The following is an 8,933-nucleotide window of genomic DNA, read 5'->3' as shown; positions in this document are numbered from 1 at the left end:
ACAGGGTTCCCGTATAACAGAATGTAGACTACCCTCCAACCTGACCACAGGGTTCCTGTTGAACAGAATGTAGACTACCCCTCCTACCTGACCACAGGGTTCCCAAGGTGATAACAGAATGTAGACTACCCTCCTACCTGACCACAGGGTTCCTGTTGAACAGAATGTAGACTACCCCTCCTACCTGACCACAGGGTTCCCGTATAACAGAATGTAGACTACCCTCCTACCTGACTATAACAGAACGTAGACTACCCCTCCTACCTGACCACAGGGTTCCCGTATAACAGAATGTAGACTACCCCCTCCTACCTGACTATAACAGAATGTAGACTGCCCCTCCTACCTGACCACAGGGTTCCTGTTGAACAAAATGTAGACCCCCTCCTACCTGACTATAACAGAATGAGACCCCCCTCCTACCTGACCACAGGGTTCCTGTATAACAGAATATAGACTCCCCTCTACCTGACTATAACAGAATGTAGACTACCCCCCATACCTGACCACAGGGTTCCTGTATAACAGAATGTAGACTATCCCCTCCTACCTGACCACAGGGTTCCCATATAACAGAATGTAGACTTCCTACCTGACTATAACAGAATGTAGACTACCCCCTCCTACCTGACTATAACAGAATGCCAGACCCCCTCCTACCTGACTATAACAGAATGTAGACCCCCTCCTACCTGACTATAACAGAATGTAGACTACCCTCCTACCTGACTATAACAGAATGTAGACCCCCCCTCCTACCTGACTATAACAGAATGTAGACTACCCCTCTCCTACCTGACCACAGGGTTCCTGCTGAACAGAATGTAGACGCCTGCTTCCTTGTTGTTATAAATCTGGTTGTTCGGGATGGAACCCTCTCCCGCTGCTGGGGACCACGATGCCGGAACGCAAACCGCTGTGTATTCTGTTACACTGAGTGGGTGAGACGCAGAGAGAGACCGAGAGAGACAGAGACAGAGAGAGAGAGAGAGAGAGACCGAGAGAGAGAGAGAGAGGGACACAGAGAGAGACAGACACAGACACAGACACAGAGAGAGACGGACACAGAGAGAGACAGACACGGAGAGAGAGAGAGAGAGAGAGAGAGAGAGAGAGAGAGAGAGAGAGACACAGAGAGAGACGGGCAGAGAGAGAGAGAGAGAGAGTTGTTATTTTAGATCACCATGTCCTGTACAGATATGATTTGACACCCATTTGACAAGTTGCTGTGTAGAGAGGAAAATGCCACAGTTCACTAGTGAGACGAACAGGACAGATATGATGACATCAGAGACGACCAGGACAGATATGATGACATCAGAGATTAACAGGACAGATATGATGACATCAGAGATTAACAGGACAGATATGATGACATCAGAGACGACCAGGACAGATGTGATGACATCAGAGACGACCAGGACAGATGTGATGACATCAGAGACGACCAGGACAGATATGATGACATCAGAGACGAACAGGACAGATATGATGACATCAGAGATTAACAGGACAGATATGATGACATCAGAGACGAACAGGACAGATATGATGACATCTGAGACGACCAGGACAGATGTGATGACATCAGAGATGTGAAATAGAATGAATAGAACTACCAGGATGATGGGGTCCGCCCCCTTGCGGATGTCGAGCCCCGCCTCCCCGTTGGAGTGGATGTTGTTGTCAGCGATCAGACCCTGAGACGACAGACGCAGGAACACGCCCGACGCACGACACTCACACACCTCATTACGGAGCATCACAATCTGGAACACACACACACACACACACACACACACACACACACACACACACACACACACACACACACACACACACACACACACACACACACACACACCAATGAGATACACATTGCCAAGAGTGTGCAAAGCTGTCATCAAGGCAAAGAGTGGCTATTTGAAGAATCTCAAATCTAAAATATATTTTGATTTGTTTAACATTTTCTTTGGTTACTACATGATTCCATATGTGTTATTTCATAGTTCTGATGTCTTCACTATTATTCTACAATGTAGAAAACCCCTGGAATGACTATGGGGTCTAAACCTTTGGCCGGTAGTGTACATTACTATCTAAAACACATTCAGTTAAAGGAGGATATATACATCAACCAACCAACCCATCAATCAATCAACAAACCAACCCATCAACCAATCAACAAACCAACCCATCAATCAACAAACCCATCAACCAATCAACCAATTAACAAACCAACCCATCAACCAACCAACCCATCAATCAACCCATCAACAAACCAACCAATTAACAAACCAACCCATCAACCAATCAACAAACCAACCCATCAACCCATCAACCCATCAACCAATCAACCAACCAACCCATCAATCAACAAACCAACCCATTAACCAATCAACCAACCCATCAATCAACAAACCCATCAACCAATCAACAAACCAACCCATCAACCCATCAACCAATCAACCAATCAACCAACCAACCCATCAATCAACAAACCAACCCATTAACCAATCAACCAACCCATCAATCAACAAACCCATCAACCAACCCATCAACCAACCAACCAACCAACTCATCAATCAATCAACCAACCAACCAATCAACCAACCAACCCATCAATCAATCAATCAACCAACCAACCAACCAACCCATCAATCAATCAACCAACCAACATTACATTTACATTTAAGTCATTTAGCAGACGCTCTTATCAACCAACCAACCCACCAACCAACCAACCAACCCATCAACCAATCAACCAACCCACCAACCAATCAATCAACCAACCAACCCATCAATCAACCAACCAACCAACCAACCCATCAATCAATCAACCAACCAACCCATCAACCCATCAATCAACCAATCAACCAACCCACCAACCAATCAATCAACCAACCCATCAATCAACCAACCAACCAACCCATCAATCAACCAACCAACTAATCAACCAACCCATCAATCAATCAACCAACCAACCCATCAACCCATCAATCAACCAACCCATCAATCAACCAACCAACCAACCCATCAATCAATCAACCAACCAACCCATCAACCCATCAATCAACAAACCAACCCATCAACCAACCAACCCATCAATCAACCAACCAACCAATCAATCAACCAACCAACCAACCCATCAATCAATCAACCAACCAACCCATCAACCCATCAATCAACAAACCAACCAACCCATCAATCAACCCATCAATCAACCAACCAACCAATCAATCAACCATCCAATCAATCAACCCATTAATCAATCAATCAATCAACCCATCAACCAATCAATCAACCCATCAATCAACCAACCCATCAATCAATCAAACAACCAACCAACCAACCCATCATATCAATCAACCAACCCATCATATCAGATCGGCAGCCCTATCTGGTTACCGTTGCGTTCTGGATGCAGCGCACGGCATAGGTCAACCCCCGGAACACGTTTCCTTCCAACCTGGCGTTTCCGTGGTTACACACGTGCACACCGCCCTTGCCGTCCCGAACAGGCAGCGCCTCAGCACGCACCCCTGCACCGTCGATCAGCGCCTGGGCCCAGGGGTCGCGTTGAGCTCCTCGGTTAGGGTTCGGACTTCAGGGGTCAGCGAGGTGAAGTCGGAGGAGTCGTCCTGGTTGGGTCTGAGGAGATGAGAGAGGCCGTGGTGACTGTGGGCCAGTCTGTAGTTTAGACCGTTGTTGCCTTGTCCTGAACCTTCCTCTCCTCTTTCCTCCTCCTCTTCCTCTTCCTCGTCACTAGGAGCGCTGCCGCTCCAGCCGTCCTCAATCACAGTATCCTGGACACACTCCTTCCTCCCCTCCTCCTCCCTCCTCCTCTCCCTCCTGCTCTCCGTTTCTCCTTTGCTCCAGTCCCTCCAGGGTGATGGTCGCCCAGGGGCTGTGTGGCTCCTGAATGCCCGTCCAAGGTGTCCCCAGCTGGGCTACCGCTCCCAGGCGAGGTCCAGGATGTGGTGATTCGGGCCAGCGAGGCCAAGTGTTTACAGGCCCAGTTCCGCTCCATCACTGAGCGCCATCAACCGTCACGGACGCCGAATCACTTCCTGAGAAATCACAGCTATCCAACAGGCTGAGGGCCACGCCCAGGAAGTGGGTGAGCTTCCTGAGAGAATGAGCAGAAGCGGGCGTGGGGTTAGGTTCCTGGCCCACGGATCTGCAGCTGAGCCCTCGAAATTACAGTTGTCCAACTGGACATGACCTGACGACGTCTGGTGGGAGGGAGAGAGAGGGCAGGAAGAGGAAGGAGGAGGTAGAGGGAAGGAGGGAGAGGGAGGAGGTCAGATAAGCAGGAGGTAGAGGAGAGATGAGGAAGGATGGTAGAGGGCAGGAGGTAGAGGGCAGATCTAGAGGGCAGATGTAGAGGGCAGGAAGGATGTAGAGTGCAGGAGGGATGTAGAGGCAGGGAGGTAGAGGGCAGGAGGATGTGGAGAGGGCAGGAAGGAGGGCAGGAGGATGTAGAGGGCAGGAGGATGTAGGGGCAGGAAGGATGTAGAGGGCAGGAGGATGTGCGAGGATGCACGAGATGGAGGGAGGATGTAGAGGGCAGGAGGATGTAGAGATAAGGAGGATGTAGAGCAGAGGATGTAGAGGGCAGGAAGGGATGTGTAGAGGGCAGGAGGATGTAGAGGACAGGAGGATGTAGAGACGCAGATGGATGCAGAGGGTAGGAGGATGTAGAGGGCAGGAGGATGTAGAGAGCAGGAGGTAGAGGGCAGGAGGATGTAGAGGGCAGGAGGATGTAGAGGGCAGGAAGGATGTAGAGGGCAGGAGGTAGAGGGCAGGAGGATGTAGAGGGAAGGAGAGGGCAGGAGGATGTAGAGGGTAGGAGGTAGAGGGCAGGAGGATGTAGAGGCAGATGATGAGGATAGATGATGTAGAGAGGCAGGAGGATGCAGAGGCAGGATGGAGAGAGGAGGATGTAGAGATGCAGGAGGATGTAGAGACGCAGAAGGATGTAGAGGATGCAGGAGGTGGAGGAGGATGTAGAGGGCAGGAGGTGGAGGGAGGACGTAGAGTGTTAGGAGGAGGTGAGAGGTTAGGAGGAGCAGATAGGATGGGACGTAGATGAGCAGGAAGGCAGATAAGCAGGAGGAGCAGAGGTTAGGAAGGATGCAGAGGGAAGGATGTAGAGGGCAGGAGGCTAGAAGCAGGAGGGATGAGAGGGTAGGAGGGGGAGGCAGGAGGGAGAGGGAGGAGGAGTAGATGGCAGGAGGAGGTAGAGGCAGGGAGGATGTAGATGCAGGAGGATGTAGATGGGCAGGATGACGTAGAGGCAGGAGGATGTAGACGCAGAGGAAGGGATGTAGAGGCAGATGCAGGAAGGATGTAGATGGACGCAGATGGATGATGACGCAGAGGATGATGACTACAGAGGATGTAGAGATGACGGAGAAGGATGATATGACGCAGAGGAAGGGATATGATGACGCAGATGTTAGATGACGCAGAGGCTAAGGATGCAGATGATGACGCAGAAATGAAGAGATGACGAGAAACATGATGACGCAGATGCTAAGGATGATGAGAGGGCAGGATGACTTAGAGGATGATGTAGATGAGCAACTATGATGACTATAGAGGGCAGGGATGATGATGAGATAGCAGAGGGCAGGAAGGATGATGATGGATGTAGAGGGCAGGAGGATGTAGATGCAGGAGGATGTAGAGGGCAGGATGATGTAGATAAGGAGAATGTAGAGGGTAGGATGGAGGGAGGAGGTAGAGGGTAGGAGGTGGAGGGAGGAGGCAGAGGTAGGAGGGGAGAGGAGGAGGGAGAGGGTAGGAGGGAGAGGAGGGATGATATAGGGTAGGAGGTGGAGGGAGGAGGTAGAGGGTAGGAGGGAGAGGGAGAGGGAAGGAGGATGTAGAGGCAGGAGGTAGAGGGCAGGAGGAGGAGGATGATGATGCAGAGGGTAGGAGGTGGAGGGAGGAGGTAGAGGGGAAGGAGGAGAGGGAGGATGTAGAGGGAAGGAGGATGAGAGGCAGGAGGAGGAGGAGGAGAGAGGGTAGGAGGGAGAGGCAGATAGGAGGATGTAGGCAGTGGGTAGGAGGTGGAGGGCAGGAGGAGTAGAGGGTAGGGGGAGAGAGGCAGGAGGGAGACGGTAGGAGAGCAGGGAGGAGGAGGAGAGGGCAGGAGGGATGACGGAGGAGGTGGGGCAGAGGCAGGAGAGGGAGGGAGGTAGAGGCAGGAGGAGGAAGGAGGAGGTAGAGATAGGAGGAGGGAGGAGGAGGTAGGGGGCAGGAGGAGGAAGGAGGAGGGCAGAGGGGGCAGGAGGGCAAAGGAGGGAGATGAGGGTGGGAGGGAGATGGAGATAGGATGATGAGGAAGGAGGAAGGATAGAGGCAGATAAAAGGATGATGCAGGAAGGAAAAGGATGAAGGATGCAGATGGGAGGATGATGGTATAGACCTAGGAGGGAGAGCGAGAGGTATATGATGCAAGAGGTAGGGATGATGATGAGGGAGGCAGATGGGAGCAGGAGGAGGAGGGAGGAGGTGGAGGGGCAGGAGGAGGAGGGAGGAGGTAGAGGGCAGGAGGAGAGCGATGAGGTAGAGGGCAGGAGGAGGAGGAGGTAGGGCAGGAGGAAGAGCGAGGAGGTAGAGTGTAGGAGGAGGAAGGAGGAGGGTAGAAGGCAGGAGGAGGGAGGAGGAGTGAGGGCAGGAGGGAGGAGTAGGTGGGGGCAGGAGGGAGAGCGAGGAGGTAGAGGGCAGGAGGAGGTGGGGGCAGGAAAGGAGAAACAAAGGAGAGTAGGGGGAAATATTAGGAGTGGGAGGGAGGAGGTAAGAGGGCAGGAGGTAGAGTGCAGGAGGAAGAGGAGGAAGGAGGTAAAGGCAGGAGGAGAAGTAAGGAGGAGGAGGGACACTGTCACATGTTCAGTTGTAAAAAGGTTTTCTAAATGTGATCTGATTGGGCGTACCTTGTATAGGGAGGGAGGAGGGATAAATGTGATCTGATTGGGCGTACCTTGTATACAATGTGATCTGATTGGGTACCTTGTATAGGGAGAGGGAGGAGAAGTCTAAATAAGTCTGATTAGGGCGTACCTTGTATAGAGAGGGAAGGGAGATCTAAATGTGATCTACAGTTGGAGGCGTACCTTATACAATGTGATCTGATTGGGCGTACCTTGCATACAACGAGAGGAGAACCATGCAGGCATGTGAAGACCAGGTTGGACAGCCTGGCTGTGGTTCTCTTTTCTCCAGACTGACCAAGGAGGCATCCCCCAGCCTCCCTAACCCCACCACCTCCACAGGCACCTGGCAGGGTCAAAGGTCAATATTTTCATCTATCAAATTGCAGATCTTATTACAATACATGATACTAAAAGATATTAACAGACACTAATATATTAACAGATACTAACAGGCATTAATATACTAATATATTAACAGATACTAACTTATACTAACAGATATTAACAGATATTAACAGATATTAAACAGATATTAACAGACACTAGCAGATACTAACAGATACTAACAGATATTAACAGATATTAACAGGCATTAATATACTAATATATTAACAGATATTAACAGACACTAGCAGATACTAGCAGATACTAACAGATATTAACAGATACTAACAGATACTAACAGATATTAACAGATACTAACAGATATTAACAGATACTAACAGATATTAACAGATACTAATATATTAACAGATATTAACAGGCATTAATATACTAATATATTAACAGATACTAACTTATACTAACAGATATTAACAGATATTAACAGATATTAACAGATATTAACAGATATTAACAGATATTAACAGATACTAACAGATATTAACAGATACTAACAGATACTAACAGATACTAACAGATATTAACAGATACTAACAGATACTAACAGATACTAACAGATACTAACAGATATTAACAGATACTAACAGATACTAACAGATACTAACAGATATTAACAGATATTAACAGACACTAGCAGATACTAACAGATATTAACAGATATTAACAGATATTAACAGATATTAACAGATACTAACAGATACTAACAGATACTAACAGATACTAACAGATACTAACAGATATTAACAGATATTAACAGATATTAACAGATACTAACAGATATTAACAGATACTAACTTATACTAACAGATATTAACAGATACCCAACAGTGCTAACAACAGATATTATGAATGTTGGATACTAAGATACTAACGAATGTTAACAGATATTAACAGATATTAATCAATCAATCAATCAGTAAGTCTCCTTCCCCAACTAGACATTTGCATCATCAAGACAACAGCCAATCAGTAAGTCTCTCCTTTAACTAGACATTTGCATCATCAAAACAACAGCAGCCAATCAGTTGCGTCACCTTCCCAGCACCAACTCTGCCTGTCCTCTCACCCCGGTGCAGTACCACCCGTCTCGTGCGACCAGCGGCCCCCAACGCCTCCCTCAGCGTCTCCAGCTCCAGCCCGGCCCCACCTGCCACCTCCTCCCTTCCTCCGGCGGAACAGGTGGAGGCAGGCGACTGGAACTCAAAGTAGCGTAAGCGAGACCAAAATGCAAGACTAGCGGCCATGCTGCCTCAGAGCTTCTCTCCAGGATGGGAACTCCAGGTGGGGTCGGCTGGGTGGGGAGTGGAGGACAGACAGAGAGACACACGGGTTCAGAGAAATATCGAGGACCTTTGGTAGTTTCAGCTTGGGAACGTCCATCTCCACTTCAGTACCTGGGCCAGTTGGGGTGTCGAGGACACCTCGGGCAGGCCCAGGCAAACTGTCTCCAACAGGTGTTATCCAGGGAGAGATCCAGCTCTCTCCAGGCCCTGCACCAGGCTGCAGTGACTGCTCTGAAGTGGAGAGAAGCGGGACCACCACGCCACACCTCCACTGGGAGGTTGTGACACCTCTACCTCCGCTGCA

General features: G+C 49.2%; 1 pseudogene; it reads right to left on the bottom strand.

The window, feature by feature from the left end:
- Positions 1 to 846: 846 nt before the first annotated feature.
- Positions 847 to 8,590, bottom strand: LOC124030144 (annotated as a pseudogene).
- Positions 8,591 to 8,933: the final 343 nt, after the last annotated feature.

This window comes from Oncorhynchus gorbuscha, unplaced genomic scaffold (assembly GCF_021184085.1).
Source record: "Oncorhynchus gorbuscha isolate QuinsamMale2020 ecotype Even-year unplaced genomic scaffold, OgorEven_v1.0 Un_scaffold_9480, whole genome shotgun sequence".
In the NCBI taxonomy this organism is placed as follows: domain Eukaryota; kingdom Metazoa; phylum Chordata; class Actinopteri; order Salmoniformes; family Salmonidae; genus Oncorhynchus; species Oncorhynchus gorbuscha.
Note: the sequence above shows the minus strand (reverse complement) of the source record. Positions and strands in the feature narration are given on the sequence as shown.